The sequence below is a fragment of the Octodon degus genome, unplaced genomic scaffold (genome assembly GCF_000260255.1).
Source record: "Octodon degus isolate 3935 unplaced genomic scaffold, OctDeg1.0 scaffold00009, whole genome shotgun sequence".
Lineage (NCBI taxonomy): Eukaryota > Metazoa > Chordata > Mammalia > Rodentia > Octodontidae > Octodon > Octodon degus.
Window position 1 is genome coordinate 1,802,033 of NW_004524585.1, and position 19,415 is coordinate 1,821,447.

Genomic DNA, 19,415 nt, shown 5'->3' on the forward strand with positions numbered 1-19,415 from the left:
GTATCACCTCATACACACTACCATGTATTGTTCTGATGTCTTAATATATGAGTCTCTTCTCTCTAACTCCTTAGAAAAGACCTTAAGAACTATGCATTATAGAATTCTAGAAGAATATTGCCTATGACAGAAGTAAATACTCATTAATGATGCTCACATGTTTATTCATTTCATTCAGCTTGCAAAATGGTGTCTTAAGGTAGATAATGGGATTTTGTGAGATACTGCTAATTAAGATCTTTACTTGCCCTTGGAGATTACCAAATGATTGTAGGGCTTGCAGGGGATTGTGGAGGAGTTAGTGTTTTGTTGAAAGCAGAACTATTAAGTTTAAGTTCAAAGAGAACTCAGTAGATAGTGTTCTCCCCTTCAGTACGAGACAGGATGGATGATATGGTTTCTTATCTGTGTTAGGATCCGCCACAGGAACAGAATTAATAGAAAAATATGTATAGCTATGTAAGGACACTTATTAGGTAGGCATATGGAAATGAAAGCTAGGAGAGCCTACAATGGCGGTCTGCAAATCCAAAGTGGAAGGGTCCACAGAGCCCTCTGAGTGCTGGAGAGGCAGATGACCCAGCACCTACTCAGCCAAGAACACGTGAGTCAGACAAGAGGGGTCGAGGACACGGCACTAGTCCAATGCTGAAGGCCTGGAAGCTCACTATGGAGTCACTGGCACAAGTCTGTGTTGCAAAGCTAAAGAAACTAGAGACCAGTGTCCAAAAGCCATGGCAAAGCCTGGAGCTCTTGAAAGCCACAAGCACTTCCATCTTTCTTTTTACTCTCTCCAGGCTAAAAGCCTATTTGTTGGTGCCATCCATACCCAGGATGGTCTTTCCTCCTCATTTTTGCTGATTTACATGTCAATCATCCACAGCCACGCCCAGAACTAACCTGGAAGGCAGTTCTATTGCATTCAAATTGACAGAGATGACTGACAGTCACAATATCTTTCATCCACAAGTGGCATAAGAAGGAAGTCTATACCCCCAAAATATAGCTGTTTGTGGGAAGGGTAGAAAGAAATACAGTGTTTCTGTACAGGAAAATATCTCCTGTATAAATGTACAGGAGAGGCCGTTGTCTTCCACTAGCAATCTTCTATGAATGATCTCAATTCCAAGGACTGTAAGGTAAATCCAAGAAGAGACTTGCTTTTGAAGTTCATGGATAAAAGACAGACAGTGAAAGTGATATTTTGTCCTTATCTCATGTCTTCTGAGCGCTCAGCTTGACCAGCTGGCCCCAACAGTACTACAGCACAGTGGAGAAATAAGTATGACAGAACAGGACAAGGTGTGCAGCATGGCGAGTTCCAAAAACTGAGGGCCAGGAGAATGGTTGGGCCCATCCACAGCGCCTGCCTGCTTTAATGAGTGGGGTATGGAAGTTCTATCTAGAGGTCAGCCAAAAATGGTTGCCAAATCCTGAGACAGACTACCACCCCCAGGAATCTTCCTTAGGATTAATTACCTCACCACCAGGGTTGGGAGGAATCTCCACGTGCCCATCCCAAGGCTGCAGGCAAAGAACTAGAGCAATCATGGTAAATAAAAGCGAGCAAACCTCTCACCTTCAGCGTCACTGACATGGAGCTGTGCCCCACATCCACCAAAGCAACTTTGCCCTTTTTCCTGCTTGACACTGCAGGAAACAGAAAGCAGCACAAAGAGTTAAAGGTGAGACTCGAATTAAAAAGTGGTCAGGGTGATGATAACCAGCACCTGCTACCTGATTTGTGGGATCCAGTGCAAAAATGACATGGAAAATGTACCCTTCAAGATGCTAAAATAAAAAATGTTTTCTCTTCACCCCTGAGGTCACCCACAAAGGTCATAATTTATTCGATATTTAATGTCATAATATCTCAAACACTCAAGGGGCCTGTGCTGCAGGATCCAGAAGCTGAATTAAAACAGTAAATTCATGCTGTGCTGGGGCCTGGTGGTTCCCAGGTTCTTCTTCGCAGGTGCCACAGACCCTCAGGGGTCCTGCAACCTCAGCACCAGGTCACACGTGCTAGCAAAGCCAGCTGCCGAACACACTGTGCTACTTACTGCTGGTGCTGCTAGCGCAGAGACTTGCCAGACTCACCCCTTATTCTCTGCTCCTCATTTTGCTAGACTTTTTACATCAGGCACATTACCTTGTGTGCCTCATATTACTTATCACATAAGACAACTAGAAGATTAAATAATGTAATATGTAAACTCAACTGGCGTTTACCCACCTTTTCAAGAATGTAGGGATGAGTTCAATCCCCAGTACCACAACAAAAAAAAAAAAAAAACTTTGAACTCAAAAATGTAGGAAGACTGTCTCTTGCCAGGATGTAAGGAGTAGTGTCATTCTATACAGGAGTATAATTCAGTAATTTTCCTAAAGTTCAAATTCCCTGGCCCTACTTGAAACTTTTACCAGCAGCACTGCCTGCTAAGATGCAGTCTTATCCTTCCTAAATGGGAATCTACTGTTTATCCATCAGTGAGATTTTGGGCTGGAGCCCAGAAGTCCTGTGACTGGTCAGAGAGGGACCTTAAAAGGGCAAGAACAGAGAAGTTCAAGAGATAGATAAAATCAGAATTATAACAAATAAGACACTTTAAAAATGATCAGGAGTATGTAAGGAAATTCACTACTATTTTATAGATACATGCATAACACACTTTGTAATATTTAAAAATCTGAGGGCAATAAGGGTCATTATTATAAGAAGGATTTCTTTGTTTTAGTTTAAAGAATATTCTCTAGAAATTTTATCTAAAGGACATTATATTCAAGCATTTATATCATAGATATTCAATAAATGTTAAAGAAACTCAAACATTTTAATATGTTTGGACATACATATATTTATAACAATTACAAACAAAAAATCAAAAGTCAGTAAACAAGGTTTCTTAAGAATTTGAAAGAACCTTTACAGTACCTAATTCAAGCCCATTATGCTATAAATGTGGCCACTTAGGTTTAATTAAGATAAGTAACCTACCCTGTCATTACCAAACTAGGTAATGATAGAAGCAACTACAACTGAGTCTCCTGTTCTGGAGATAGTAGGTGCCCATTACCCCACAATTACCCACAAATGACATCAGTCTGTGCGGGCAATTACTGGACATGCAATTTTTGAATTTATATATAAATTTCATTTATATATAAATTTCATATGTACTTCTTAGAATTGTGAATATTTTATGCATCATATACATAATATTCACATGTGTCCTTGTATGTCTGTTTCATATTATTTAGCAAAGAAACAAACTTATTCCTATTTATTTGTAAGACTACATACATCGCATGCATAATATACATTTATATAGATATAGATGTGTTGTCCTTAAATGTATAGAAATTAATTTATCTCTGTGTTCCCTATAGCACTTAGCAGAGCACCCTGAACCTGCAATATGCTTGCCCAACTTTTAAAAATTAATGTTAAAAAATTAATCAGCTTTCGTAGTTCACACTACATAAGATGTATTCTTAGAGGGCTGAGGAAGTGGCAAAGGACTACCCAATCTCCACACTGGTGTCAGTTCACCTCCACATGCTCTGAAACAGAAATAGGAATGGAGTGCCATGGTTGTTAACACACAGCATGTTAGTGAAGGAGCTGGAGCTAAAAGAGCATTTGGAAACACAATTTATCATTGGGAACTCTTATTTCAAAGGTATTCTTGGTTAACTTTTCAAGCAACATGTTTCCCCCAACTTGAAGTCTTTTTCTCCCTATCTACAGCTGCTTTACACCCATATGCCTGAGCAGCTACAAGTATCTTCCCTTATAATATTACTTGGAAAAGAGGTTGTTGCTTGAGAAGCGTTGTGGTAGATTAACTAAAGGTCAGCCTGTAACACCCAGCTGAACTGAATCAGCATGGTGCTGAGTGTGGAGGTCCACCTGAGGGTTGTTGCCAAAAGCATAAAAGGAGAACTGGGGGAAAAATTGTTGCTTTTCATTGACATGGAGAAGTGTGTCTTCCTGGATTTCCTGATATGAACTCAGTTATTCTCATCCTTGGAAGAGCTTGGGACCTCACTGTTGCTGATGATGGCTGCATTTCACATCGTGGGAGCTGTGGTCCTAACTTTGAGGGTCACTTCCTGCTCCAGTGCAAATCCCTCAGCAGCTGAGACTTTCTAGCTTATATCACTGACCTTTGGCTCTCCCCAGTGCAGATCCTTGAAACAGGCTTGCATGAGACACTGTCAGGGGCTTGGGGCCCCCAGCTGAACTCACAGAAGACATTGTCAGGGGCTCTAGGTCTTCAGCAGAACTGATCCAGGTCCTCAGCTAGACTTTCTGGGACCCTAGCATCTGGGCAGATTTCCTGAACTTTGTTGCATTTGACTTTTTGGGTGAATATTATAAAATTGTCCTGTAAATCATGTGTCCTATATTAAATCCTTTCCCTTGCAAACCTTGACTACAATAAGCGTGATGTTTTTAAAACTTTCCATAAACAGATAGGAGAAGCATCCTTAGCAGCATGATTCAAGGCAGCAGAAGTGATCCTGTGTGACTTCTAGGGGTAGGTTAGGAAGAAAATCCAGAGCTTTAGCCTGGCACTCACTCAGGAAGTCCTTGCTAATGTGTAAGAGGTCCAGCCACCTTGAAGCCACCATGCTAGAGCGATCACATGGAGACATCACACGGAAACAGCCTGAGGAGCCCTGTGGCCCCACATGTTCGAGTCTTCTCTGTCACCGACCAGATAGGAATGGTATGATGACTCAGCTGCCAGTCTCTGAGACACACCAGTTAAAGCTGGAAACATAGAGAAGAGCCCTCTATGTGCCTGAACAACTCATGGCCACCAGAAACCAGGACTAAAATCTGGAAATATTTTGTTACACAGTTCTAAATAGCTAAAGTAGTTAAATGATTTTCCAAAATGACATAATTAGTAAATAACAAATCAATAAGCAAATACAGTTTTTCTGTTCTTACCATTTGCATCAAAACAACTAGGTAGTTCATTTTAGATATTCAAAACATTTTAGTAGTAAGTGGTTTATTTATTTAAAACATGTAATTAATTTATTTTAAAATAAATTAAATGTATTACTTTCATTAAAAATGGCTCAGAGGACATTACTCACAGAGTCTCAACTCTAAAATTCTGTTTTAATTTTATCATCTTTTCAATAATCAGTTGCTTGCTCTGAGTTAGGCTTTGTGCTCTGCATTCTGCACATATTATCTCAGGACATATGCTTTATGTGGATATGCACAAAGGACGTAAAACTCACTTAAAGGCTCAAAGTACTCCCAGAAAGTGGACATTACTACAACGCCCACTTTTCCAGGAAGAAAACCGAGTTATAGAGACACTAAATCCCCTTCTAACGTTACACAGCAGGGGAGATGACTAGATTCAGAAATTGGATGGAATTATATCTGACTCCTCATCAGATACATAGTTTCTCTAATTTTCATTTTAGGCCAACAAATTCAGTTCTCTGAAGTTCAGTTTGGTCGTTTATAAAGTGAGAAGGATTACAAACACTGCCTGCAGCACAGGCCTCTCAGAAGAACCAAGTAACAAACTAGATGAGACATAATACATTATAAATTAATCTCTGATCTATAAATAGCATTTGGATTTAGTCAAATTCAGTTATAATTTCCAAAATCCTTTCACATTAATAAATATTTAATCTAGTATTATTTCTTACTTATTTGGTATGAGATCTTTAAAGCAAATTAATTAATATCTATGTTCTATGTTTAAATAAACCCCTGCCCCTTAGCAAAGTTCTTTAAGTGGCTGCTTCAAAAAAGCAGTCAGGCTCAGGTTGCTGTGGTTTGATCCCCACAACTCAAGCAAGTCAAACCTGCCCTGAAGGCATTTGGAGAAAAAAAAAAAACTTAGAGGAAAATGCTATTTCTTGGAGTGGGAGTAAAAAGTATTTCTAATTTTCTAATGAATCCTTTAATTATTCAAACTCCCTATAAGTAAAAATAAGCCAATGCTGTAGTTTTCAATTTGATCTTTGAAAAATAAGGGTTCTATCCCAGAGCTAAATTATATACATATATATTTACAGGAAGAAATGACATCATATGTTCATTTAGTTCTAGGGAGAAAGGTGAAATGCTTTTTGTTGGATTCTCAAAAGAATTCAAGCCTCAGAAAAGGTCAAGAGCCTCTGCACTAGAATAAAAATAGAAATGGAAGAGATGTGAAGTATCACCTCTTCGGTTATCCAACCTAAGATTAAAGCCGCCCAGCCCATGCGGGAGTACCTCCAGAAATACTGTGTGCACTGTTGCTGAACCCTCTCACTCTATCTCTTGGGAAAATCATTTTCCTACCACCTCATGCATCCCTTGGTCTGAATTCCTGCATTTTCTTACAACATTTGATCCAAATTTTACCACTTGGCTTTTACCACCAGTCTAAACTCTCATCTTCATTCTCATCTTTAAAATACTTAAAAACAAGTATCATGTTTTCCCTTCTTTTTCCTTCTTCCAACTTTCTCAGAAATGATAGTCACAAGAGCACAGTACACTCTGTATATTGTATTACCAGGTCTGCCTGTAGAGAGCTGCCACTGTCTTCTTTATTGGTCCCTTGTATGTATTAATACAACATAAAATTTAATGTACTTTAAGTCTTCTGTGGCTATGAACCGGACATTGTAGGAATCAAACTCTAGCATTTCCCAAACTCATCACTACCTAGATACCAAATGAATGAATAATCATAAAAACTTCATGATTTAGGATAAGCAAAGGGAGTTTTAATAAGTAAGGAAGTAGCCTTTTTATTCTTACAAACTCTAAACCAAAAAATGAAATAGATAGAAAGGTAATTTGTAAGGTCAGATTCATGCTGGAAAGAGGGAAGCCAGGATTCTCATAGGACCAAATAAAAAGAAGCATTCCATGACTCACTTGGATATTTAATAATTTTTCAAAGGATTCGCCTCCTGTAGCTGCCTCCTGAAGCACACTCCACACCTATACATTCCTTTTACATGTTTGACTGTTAATAACATACTATCTAACATTAGAAAAGCAACAGAGTACAGCACCCTGGAAACTGTGTGAAGACAATGTCTTAAGGAGATGAGGGTGGGCTCAGTTGTGTGAGATGCTTACTTTCCAAGGAATTTTGCTACAAAGGAGATTAGCAGGGGAGGTGACTAGATTCAGGACAACAAATGGCAGGGCATGTAGACAGCTCACCCTGTGTGACAGGAGAGACCAGATTGTATGGGCACAGACATAGGTGAGTGAGAGGGCAGCGTTCATCTAGAGGAGGAGGGAACAAATAGGTTGGGCCACTGGAAACTCTGAATGCCTAATCAAGTTAGTGGTTAGGTTTGTGGTTGAGAATTTAAAGTGAATTAGTCAGTATGTTTGTGTGTGTGGTTTTCTCAAGCATATACATATGCTAACTATAACTGAGTCTGGGGGTGTGCCTATGATAGAGAGTGTAACCGAGAAACACAGCCCTCAGGACACCCTGACCGGTAGTATGCATGCCTGCTCCTTGATTGTGGGCAGTCCTGTGGCTGTGACGGGATATGCCTCCCATGATGATGTGATGTTATGTGGCAGGAGATTTTTTTGGTCCCAAATCCAAGGAGATTATCTTGGGTGGGCCTGACCCGATTGAGCAGGCCTTCAAAGAAGAAGACGTAGGTCAGCTATGAGATCAGAGGTACTCTTTTGCTGACCTGAAAGAAGTAAATGAGTGTAAGCTATAGCTGATAGAAACAAATTCTCCAAACAATTGTGTGAGCTTAGAGGAGGGCCCTGTATCTTGGCTATTGTAGTGTTATAAAAGCCAAGGAGATTTACCTAAGATGTGCTCAAAAGCTGACCCTTGGAAATCATTTAATAATAAGTATGTGTTGTTCTAAGCCACTAGTTCTATGATGATGTTGCTGCCACATAGAAAACTAATACAGGAGAAGAGAGTGCTAAAAGAACTCAGGGTAAACAAAGACATTACAATGAAGGATACAGAAACTAAGCAACAGGGGAAGAGGGGGTGGTGGTGAGGTACAATGAAAGAATGTGAGATCAACACATTAAGTCTTTAAAAGTTGGTTTCTTGTGTGAGACAGTCTAGATTCCATTCTATGAAGGGGCTCCAGGGAAATTAGGAGTCTTTAGTCAAGAAAGAACTGGCTTAGTAGGATAGCATGGCAATTTTAAGAACTTGAACAATGGTCTCCACATGCCTGTGGCAAAGTGCTGTGGAACCATAGAAGATGGGAATCAGGGGAACAGTTTTCTCAAAGAAGTAGATCGCACAAGCTGGCACTAGCCAGAGCCTTGCAACTTTCCAGAGCCTCCCTAGAGGGCTCTAAGCTCAGATTTAAAAGCCACATAAAAGGTCAACAATTTGAAGACTAGTTTGAGAAATCTCTGGAAGAAGCAACTTTTGCAAAAGCCTGGAAGCAGGAAACAGGAAAAAGCACTTTCAAATAACTACTGGAATCTAGGCAACCATGGAAAGAGGTGTCAGGTACAGCTAGAAAGAATTTGGAGCATGCCATCAACACAGTATAAGAGAGGAGAGGGCAATGCAGACCTAGCTCTCTTCAAGTCAGGCCAGGACTGCAATTATTTCAGAAAACCTTAATGAGAAGACCAGCCTTCGGGGGGTTTGCAATGACACCAAATCCTAAAACATGCTAACAAGTTGAAATGAATTATTGTGCATTTCCTTCTATCTCAGCTATTTCTTTGTGTAGTTTTACAACACTGGAATGGTCAGAAATTCTAAGAAATACAAGAATTTTCAAAAGAAAATTATATATAACTCAAAAAGTAAAACTATTCCTTTATGGCCCTTATGAGAAAAAAGTGAAGAGTGATGGATGACCAAAAAACAAACAAACAAACAAAAAATCAAAGGAAAAACTATAGTAACACCAAAATGGTTAGGAGTCACTTGCTCAGAACTTTAGTTAAGAAATAGTTTCTGACTTTACCATTGTTCAAATGTTTGTGTCCTACATGTAAAACATATTGTTATTTCCTTGTAATAGAAATGGCACAGAGCTGGCAGAGTACTTTAGTAAACAGTATTTAACTAGCTGTATCAAAGCATCATTGTGTGCCTTTCTAAAACTATTCCTCATTCTAGGAAACAGGCCAGTTAGTGCTTTTCTATTTTTGGCCGTGTCTTCGCTATCTACAGGATACTTGATGACCAGGAAAGAACCCTGAATACTTTCACTTACTTTCTCATTGCTGGGACAAAATACCTGACACTCATAACTTAAAAAGGAGAGGATTGTCGCAGCTCACAGTTTCAGCACACAGTGAGCTGGTTCTATGGCAGGGTAGTATGGCAGCGGTACATGGCAAAGGAGAGCCAGCCACAGCACGCCTGGCAGGAAGCCTCCTGCCTTCCTTCTTTCGCTTTTTGTCCTGTCCAGGATACGAGCCTAATGGTAGGTATTACCCACACCCAGGGTCGGTCTTTCTTCTTTAGTAACTCCATTATGCATGCTCAGAACTATGCCAAAGCAATCAGTGGGCTGTCGTGGGTCATATACCTATCATCTACTACACACGCTTGATTCAGTCACCTCCCCAAAGTCCCACCTGTGAACACATGAGGCTTTAGGGAGACATTTAGATACAAGACATAATGGTCCAAAACAAGGAAGGCATAAAAAAAAGTAATTGGATGCCTACAACAGTGGTCATCTCCAAAGTACTGTTTCTGAGTAATCAAGACAGATGAGACTTTCAGGTAGAGAGATCCTAATCAAGAGAGATCAAAATTAATTCACCTATAAGCTGAAAAAGAGTTTTTCTGGGCCAGGGAGATGGCTCAGTGGAATAAGTGCTTCCCTGGCAAACGCAAGGGCCTGAGTTCAATCCCCGGTTCCGCCAAAAAAAGAAGAGTAAAAAGAGTTTTTCTATGAGCCCTGACCTTTGTGTCATGTGCTATATCTACACTCTAAAAGGAAGCTGAGAGACATTTTTGACAAAGCTAATCACAGCCAGAGTCTTGAAGCAAAATCCTCATTTAGCTCCAGGCACACATCCTTAGAGGTTTCTCCCACCTCTCTGCCATTGCCTCCCAGTTCAGTTTTTTCTGCCCAAATCCTGCTGCTCAGGGCCCAGACTAACTGTTTTATACCCTCTGCCAGGGCAGGCTGCTCTAATCCTGTGGATGGAACTTCAACTTCATACGAAATACTACCCACAGCTCTGACCCTCCCTCTCAGATCTGACTTTTTCCTCTGAGTTCTGATCCAAATCATCAAAATGTTCTCTTCCCACCTTTTTTGAGGTATAATTACAAAATAGAAATTATGTATACCTAGGATGTACAACATGAGTGCTGATATATTTTTACATATGTATACTGTTTACATATGTAAGCATGTTGACCAGGCATCCCAGAAAAGGGAAAAATGAAGAGTCTGTTCTAAATATACAAATGGTACACACGCATAAAGATGCCAGGAACTTTGCTGAAAAGTATGGACCATCCATCAGTAGATATGGTCCCCAGCAGTCCTGGAAGTCATCTCAGTCTCTAGCTTCCTTGCTGTTTCACTCCAGCTGCACTGGCATTTCTGGTGAACTCTGGCACACCAGAGGATGCTTTCTTCCCACTGTGTAGAGTGTGCATTGGGCAGCTTTTTAGTCTGTTTTGTTCAAATGCAAGGGTCTGCTCAAACACCACCACTGCAGAGTCCCTGAACACCCCATCTCCAACGGATCCTCCATGCACACCTGCTCACATTCTCTATTCCCTTCACCTGCGTTATTTCTTCGCAGAATTATATTCTTCAAACCACAGATTTTATATCATCTACATTATTTTGGATATAGGAAACTAAATGTAAGATGTGTGTTAGTATTCAGTTGCTGCTGTGGTCAGTTATCACAAATTTAGTGACTTCAAGCAACATTTAAGTTCAGTAGAGTCATGTTCTTTCTTGAGGGTTAAGAGAAAATTCCTTGGTAGCCTTTTCAGCTTCCAGTGTTTTGTCTTCATGAAATTCTTTAGTTGCTCTTTATCATGGAAGTATTTCACTTCTCCATCAAACTTGAAAGAGAGTTTTGCAGGGTATAGTAGTCTGGGCTGGAATTTGTTTTCATAGAGAACCTGAAGTACTCTGCTCCATGCTCTTCTTGCCTTCATGGTTTGTGAAGAGAAGTCGGCCATAATTCTGATGGGTTTTCCTTTGAATGTGATCTGCTTATATTCTCTAGCAGCTTTCAGTAAATTATTCTTGTGCTGGATTTCAGGGATCTTGACTATTATATGTCTCAGTTGAAGTTATTTGGCATTCTGTATGCTTTGGTTACCTGAATGTGAGATTGTTTCCTCATATTTGGGAAGTTTCCTGCTATTACTTCTTCCCTGGCCTGGGACTCCTTCTTCTATCTTCAATGAGCACCATTCTAGACTCTGCTTCCAGGTTGTATCTGCTTTCCCTTACTCTGTTTCCTCCAGCATCCATCTTCCACACATCTTTGTGCGGCCATTGAGCCCACATGCACGATCTAGGATGTTCCCTCTTTCTTGAGGCCTTCATTTAATCGCATTTGTATGCAAAGTCCCTTTTCACTGTATAAGGCAACATCTTCTCATATTGCAGTGATTAAGACATGGACAATCATGGGGTGGAGAGAACGGGGTAGTGGGAAAGGCACCATTCTATCTGCCACAACTGGCTCAAGCAGCAAAGACAGATTTTAAACTGGAACCTTTTTATTCCATAGTACTAGTTCTATGATTGTTTTATTCTTTATCCAGTAATAGCCTCGTCAAGTGGGAAAATGCAGAGAGGGCCTGGAGTAATTCTGAGATTTCAAGGAAGAAATCCCATGTAACAGTAATAGCGCCTTTGTGTAGTCTTGTCAGTTCTCATCTGCATCAAGTTACTTTTACGGTATGTTAAGTTCCTATTATCCCAGAAAAGGGAAAAATGAAGAGTCTGTTCTAAATGTACAAATGGTACACACGCATAAAGATGCCAGGAACTTTGCTGAAGAGTATGGGACCTTCAACTATATGAAAGAAAAAGAGTATGAGACTACCTACCATTTGCAAGCACTGTTATTTCAAAGATTCATTCACATGACCATTATCTCAATTATCTGCATCATTTTTTGTTCATAAAGAAATTGATGTTGGGGCTGGGGAGAGAGCTCCATGGTCTAAGTGCCTGGCTGGCAAGCCCAAGGTCCCAAGTTCGATCCCTGGGCCTGCATGCCATACTGGCCCCAGAAATTGGGTGTGGTGGTATATGCCCGTGATCCCAACACTGGGAAAACAGAAGTAGGAGTGTCACTCTGTGTCCCAGCTGTGTAGTGAGACCCTGTACCAAATAAATAAAAGACTTTTTAAAATCGATGTTCAAAACCAGTGAATAAGTTACCATGTAACTTCAAGTGAAAGTCCAAGGCTGATCTGCTTGCCTCCAAAGCCCATACTCCTTCCTGTAAACTCAAATAGCTTCTTGAGGAAAATGGAGACTTTCTGAATTCTTCACTTATTAACAATCAGTACTAGGGGGAAAAGAAAATGTAGACCACTAATAAATTCCTTTCTGGAATTTTCATGGGAATTTCAAAGGTAAGGCAGTGGCTTACACAGATTTTGCAAATTACAGATCCCCTTTCCCTGTGTATGTGAGCTTCATGCCTAGAACACTGTAAATACTCCATAAACACTGAATGAATGTTAGTGAGTAATTTTAATTGCAAATTTGTGACTTTTTCGGAGAATTGGATATTGTTCATTTCTTCTGTGAGATCACATGAGATTTAGTTGGGGGAAGAGAAAGCAAGTCCAAGTAGTATACTAATAGCAGGATTCTTACACAGAGCAGGGGGTATGCTCGTCAGGGCAGTGCTCCACACCCTCACGGGATAACAGCTTTTGGTGAAGTAGTTGCACAGTAACAACCACCATCGCACATATTTACTTAGAAACACTTTGAAAGCCTTCAACTCCCTACCAATTTAACACTGAATATCAGCCCCTCAACCACCACCACCACCACCACCAGCCTTCATTCAACAACTTAGGTACAGAACTAACATATATTGGATACTTACAATGAGAAAACTTCCACTGAATGTTGTAAATATAAAATTATTAGGAAACAATTCCTACCCTAAAGGGGCAAAAACACAATAATACAAACAAAATATATGAACTCAATGCATGAAAGTAACACAGATACTATATATATTTTACTATACCCAGCAGAAAATTAGGATGATAAATGCTACCTGGTAAGGGACAGAAGTGAGATTAGGAAAGGCTTCAGAGAAAAGGACGAATGGTTTTTTTAAGAATTTTTTTTGGAATGTTTTGATGCTCTTGAGTTTGAGGAAAAGAATATGAGCTAGGTGGATAAACAGGGATGTTTCCAGATAGAATAGCACAAGCAAAAGTACAGAGATATTCAGCCACTGTTTTACAGAAACTGAAAACAGTTTGGCTTAATGACATTTAATTGTGAGAAATATGGTCATCCATCAAGAACATAATTTGATTTAACACAACCATCATTTATTGGTGCCTTCCACTTCTATAGTTTGCAATTACTTTGTCCTTAACTACTAATCACTCTGCCAAGTCCCTGAGGCTGTACCTGTTTCTAAACAAGCACACAGCAGGATTTCTACTTTAGCGGCCTAGTACAATAGGTTCATAAAGTCTCTATTTTCTCCATCCTTTCAAGGAACACATGAATCAAGGGCTGTAGCTCAGTAATAGAGTATTTGCCTACACATGTGAAAAACTCTGGGCTCGATCTCCAGCACAGCAAGAAAAAGAAGGGAAGAAGGATAGAAATTCATAAGCTTCCCCCGCTTGCTTCTTTACCCTGCCACAGCTGTCTTCATTTCCTTCCGCCTCATGTCTTCCCCATGCACCCAGTTCCTCCCCTTCTCTTTCATGGAAACTTCCAAGGAGCTACTGTGTACCTTGCTACCTTTTCTTGTGTGAGTCAATAGAACTAATTGAAGTAGTAGTGGAAAAACAAGCAGAGATTTTATCCATCTTTAAGCTAAAGCAAAACACATATGTGGGTCTTTCCTATGTTCATAAAACTTAGCAATGAACACGTAAGATAAATAATTAAAGATTAAGGTTGAGTCTTTGAACTTTTCATAGTTTTCCCCATCGTGTATTTCTTTTTGCACCCATCCCTTAATCTACACAAAGGGAAGTCCTCTACAGAAGATCATTTCAACAGATGATTACGTTTTTGGCTTGATACGCTTTCACATTTGCATTGCAATCTTGTCAAGGGATAAGTATCTTAGAAATACAGTATTCCAAGTCGAAACATCAAAAGTGAATACCAAAATAGACTACTGGAGTGTTTCCCTCAAGCAAAGCAAAACTCCCTCCAAGTTCAACATGTCAGGGGTGTGCAAGTCTAAAACAAGGGCAGAACACTCCACAATAGATCTCAAAATATTGGCAGGCCTGTGAAAGATCTATGGTTGGCCATGTATTATGAGACTATTTTCATCACATTCTTCCCAAACAACCAGTCTTTCTACATTTGCAATGAACTAATCCAGATAGTCATCATAAGTAAATATCATGAGTTAAAGATGTCCAAAAATAGAAATATAGTTTTAAAAACGTTAATCTTTTTTTCAAAGTTTAAGACATTTGTATTTCACCACCACCCATACTTACAATTTTCTTTTCTTTCCTATTCAACTATCAAAGCTGTATAGAGATCTAAGATATACGGTTTCATTTCAGTTTAAACATTATTGTACCTTGACTCAGAAGGGACATTTAGTGCACTTCACATCTGACCAATTTGGCAATTGTATTGAGCGCCCACAAAGAGGCAGTTGACCAGGGGTGTAGCAAAGATAATAATACAAAAGTACATGCTTCTTTCAATCAGTCAACACAATTTACTTCATTTCTTCCTTTAAAAAGTTTCATACTTGAGGAAACTAATAATTACACATATGGAAGAAAGCAAAGAAGGATAAAAGCAAGAAGTCTGATCCAAGCCAAGAACAAGACTGAAGGGTGTTATCCTGACTGGTGGAATGCTGGAAGGATGTCTGCGGTAAGGGGATTTTTGACTGAGTATAAAGAATGAATATATTTTCACTAGATACATGTGCAATAAAGGTTATGTTCCATACATGGAACAGTGTTAGTACAAAGTCATAAACAGTAAATAATATGTGTGTCTTAGGAGTTCTGACCCTGACTTGGTACAAGTGATAGAAGTCTTTGGAGCTCCCTAGCATTAAGCTCTAGCTATAAAGATGTTCCAACTTCTGAAAGTAAGCAATTTAGATTTCAGCAAACAGGACAACTTAATATCTCTTGTAAAAGACATCCAGACACAGATCCTTCTGGAACATGTTATTTCAGAAGCTTATCACAGTCATCAGGGAACCTTGTTTTTTCTCTCTGTCTCTATTCTGCTATCTTCAGCACTTTGGGCTTAATCTAGTCACATGTCATGGGTTGGCCTCAGTCATCTCGGCATCACTCTGGGTACTATAGCATCCTAGATAAGGCCAATGTTTGATCCTACTTCTCTTTTCATTTATTTTTTAATTGCTTGTTTGTTTGCCTGTTTGGTACAGCGTCTCACTACGTGGCTCAGACTCAGAGATCCTCTTGTCTCAGCCTTCCAAACACTGAAGCAGGTGTATGCCACCATGCTGGGTTTCAGTGACTAGCATAATGCTCCTGGCATTCCAGGGCCAACAAGGCATATGGTACTGAGATCAAACTTGGGTCTTTGCGCTTGCAAGGCAGGCACTTAGACCACTGAGCTATCTCGCAAGCCTCCTAGTTCTCTGTTTATGATACTTCACACATACACCAGTCTCTGACAAGAGAAGAGGTTGATTAGAGCTAATCAGGACTTTTTTCCTGTGTCAGAGGGGGAGAATTGACTATCTACATTCAGAAATTTGCTAACAATAACAAGGATGCTGGATTTTAAGTAGTCAACTCAGTATGAAGTGCCAAAGCTATCCCCTAAATCCTGTCTTGCAAGAAAGCAAAGCAAAGGCTCTCTCTACTTAGAGCAAAGCCTTATCCACAAAAGCTGGAGCAGGAGACAGCTGGGCACTCCCTTTAGCACCGACTGGATTGATAGATGGTTTGGAATGGGAGTCTTGGCACCTGTACATCCTACTCAAATTTTTAGGCAGTCAAATGCATAAGGAGGAAAGATGCAGACAGAGAAGGCAGCTCAAGGTTAAAATTCTTTGCAGAGCTTTGGAGATGCAGAAAGTTCTCTGCCTTGCTGGTGTTTGGGCAGGTGTGTCCCATAACCTCATTAACCAAGCACTATGAGGGTAGGTCCTTGGCAATTGCATATCTCTTAACCCAACATAAAATGCTCAATCCATGTATTTAAAGAATTTATCAGATTAATTTATTTTCTCAATTACTTTATTTCATAACATTATGTCAGAATTCCTAATACCTCAGTAAAGGTAATGTTTTTGTTAAGGCAACTGTTACAACCTGCGTCATGAGCATATAATCTGGGCATACAAATCAATTTTCCTAATTATATGTTGTTACATCGTCATTTTCATAAGGAAATGATGACGATGTTTTGTGAAACCACGTCTTTTTTCAACCACTGTTTTGTACTTTATGATAAGAGGGAACTAAACACAAAAACAAAATGAATCATACCACTGCGGCCACTTCCCTTTCTGTTTTCCTTCCTGTTTTCCTATTGGAGGCCGCAGGTAAGGTCACACTGATGGTCTCATTAGCGTCTCTCAAATAAGGCACAGATAGAAGCACTGGGGAGGTAGTTTGTCCTTTATCCAACAAACATTTGTTCCTGATACCGTGCCAGAGAATAAAAATATAAATAATCCAGAGTCTGCCCAAAAAAAAGTACACATTTAAAGAAAAGAGAATTATTTTAACACTAAATTTATTGAGTCATCATAAGATGAACATAAATTGTCTTTGGCCTCTGCAATTATAAAAGGTGCTCAAAGTGGTGGCCAGGAGCTTCCAAACATTTATTAGTACAGGGCACTGCAGCTGGGGTAACCTTCACTGAGACTGCTACACATGCATTTTCAGTTTTTTCTCTAAGGGCTGGCTGTGAGCTCTCTGCAATATACACATCCTCTAGGGCCCCCATAACACCATCTAGTGAAGAAAATGTATCACTCTATTTTTTATGAATTGTGCATACATTTTTTTTTGGAGGGCTTGATATGCCCATCCAGTCTCTCTAGGTAGGTGTTAATAATGCTGAAATAAATGACATTTGTTGGCATGGCACGAGATTCACCACAAAGGAAAATGTACAACTATAAGCACTGTTTACTCTTGGGGGGGTTCTTTTCTTTTTCTTTCTTCCTTTTCTTTGTTTTTCAGTACTAGAGCCTTCACACTGAGTTGCATCCAGGCCTTCATAAATTTTGTGACAGGAACTTACTAAGTCACTAAGGTACCTAGACTGGGCTTGAATTTGTGATCTTCCTGCCTCAGCCTCACAGTGTTGGGATTATAGCTGTGTGTCACCATGCCCAGCTTTTGGGAGATTTGTTTACTATTCATACAGACTCGTAGATACATTGGAGTGTGGAGTACCTATCAAAACTACATGACTATGTACACACTCTCTTCCAACGGCTGGTGTAGGGATGGTAAGGAGTAGGATAGAAGGTGGTCATAATATAAAAACTCACCACATGGAAGACTATATCTCTATACTGCTTTCTGTTACCTACATAAATCAGTGCAAGAGGAATGCATCTTAATCACATTGAACCACAACAGATATATGACTTATGCCTGGTACATTTTAACTTTGCAGCAATGAATAAACTTTACCATAGATTTTTGTAAGGGTGCCACAGGAGAGAGCGCACAGAAAGAAGTCACTATATCTACCTGGAGATACTTCTAGGATATAGTTCTCCTGGGAGTTAGTCTTTGGCTTCATTGTAAATTCAGTCTCTCAGAAGGAGTAGCATGTGTTAAAGCACAAAGCTGACAATACAGTATCTGACAACACAGCTGGATTACACAGAGACCCACAAAGGGAGGGAAGTACAAGTGATAGAAAAAAGACTGTAGCAGTGGAAGGAGACCAGGAAAATTTTTATATAGATATAGATATAGATACAGATATAGATACAGATATATATATATATATATATATATACCCTTATAAATTTCAGGCATCAACCTAAATATGAGAATTACTATAGACTATATTTCCTATAACAAAAAAGTAAGCATAATTTTAGAAGTTTCTAGGGCCAGCCAGATAGCTCAGCAGACTACAGCACCTGCTTAGGCAGACACAGGGACTGAGGTTTAATTCCCAGCATGCCATGTCGGGCCCACCCCAGGGCGGGCTGAGGTAGCAACTGAGACTGGGGCATGGTGGCACTTACCTGTAATCCAGCACTTGGGAGGCTGAAAACAGGAGGATCACTACGAGTCTGATCTGTGTAGTGAGACCCTGTAGACCCTGTACTAAATACATTCAATAAAAGAAAAAGTTTCTAATGTAAACTTTTTGTAGTCATACAACAATGAAAGCAACTAAATCTCTATTCCTAATCTGAAGCATTAGGTTCTTTAGACTAATCCTGTCTGAGCAGGCCCATATAGCCTGAGTGGGTCTTCAGACTGGGGTCAGCCAGCAACAAGCTTTTCCCCAGTCTAAGGAAATACAAAAGCTAAGGACGATGTAGTGGCCTCTGTATAAACTAAATTTATTCAGTATTTTAAAATTTTTTTGTGTGCTTCATTAGCAAAGCAGAAACACTGATCATCCTTGCTGTCCCCTGTCCCCTGGCTTATTCTTACTTTCTCATCCAAGAAATCTTAAATTCAGGAGGTCCATTGCACTGACATGGTCTACTTTCACTAAATAGCCAGAAAAAGAAAAAAAGAAGAACAGCAAAAATACAGAAAAAGAAAAATCAGAAGCTAGAAGAAATTCCAGGTAAAAGAATGAAGGTGAAAAGGAACCGAATTTAATTAACAAGTGTAGAATTTATTTCCTGCAAGATTAGAATAAATCTTTTATTTTATTTTATTTTTAAAAGTACAGCCTTCTTTTGAATGTTTCATGCCAAGTATTTAGTTTACATTTTCACAGTTTTAGGAGAATAGTGGGGGTTTGAAATACAACTTTGTATTTACCTGTATAAATTCTCTTCCTTTATGAGATATACATGTCTTCTATATAGCTGATTATAAGAAAATTTTACAAAACCAATATTCTCCCTTTTTCAATTGCTGTAAAACTTCCTCCAGTAGATTATGGGGATGTCTCTAGCGAGGAAAGAATGAAGGTCATGTTCTCATGGAATGCAGAGCAACTGCAGGGTATTACTGTCAGCTTCACCTTATAATTCATTTTTCCTCTGCAAGACCAAAGATCTCCTTAGCCCGTAT

General features: G+C 39.5%; 1 pseudogene; it reads left to right on the forward strand.

Moving 5' to 3' along the window:
* The first annotated feature begins 4,652 nt into the window (after positions 1-4,652).
* Positions 4,653-19,415, forward strand: part of LOC101580142 — a 46,520-nt pseudogene continuing 31,757 nt past the window's right edge.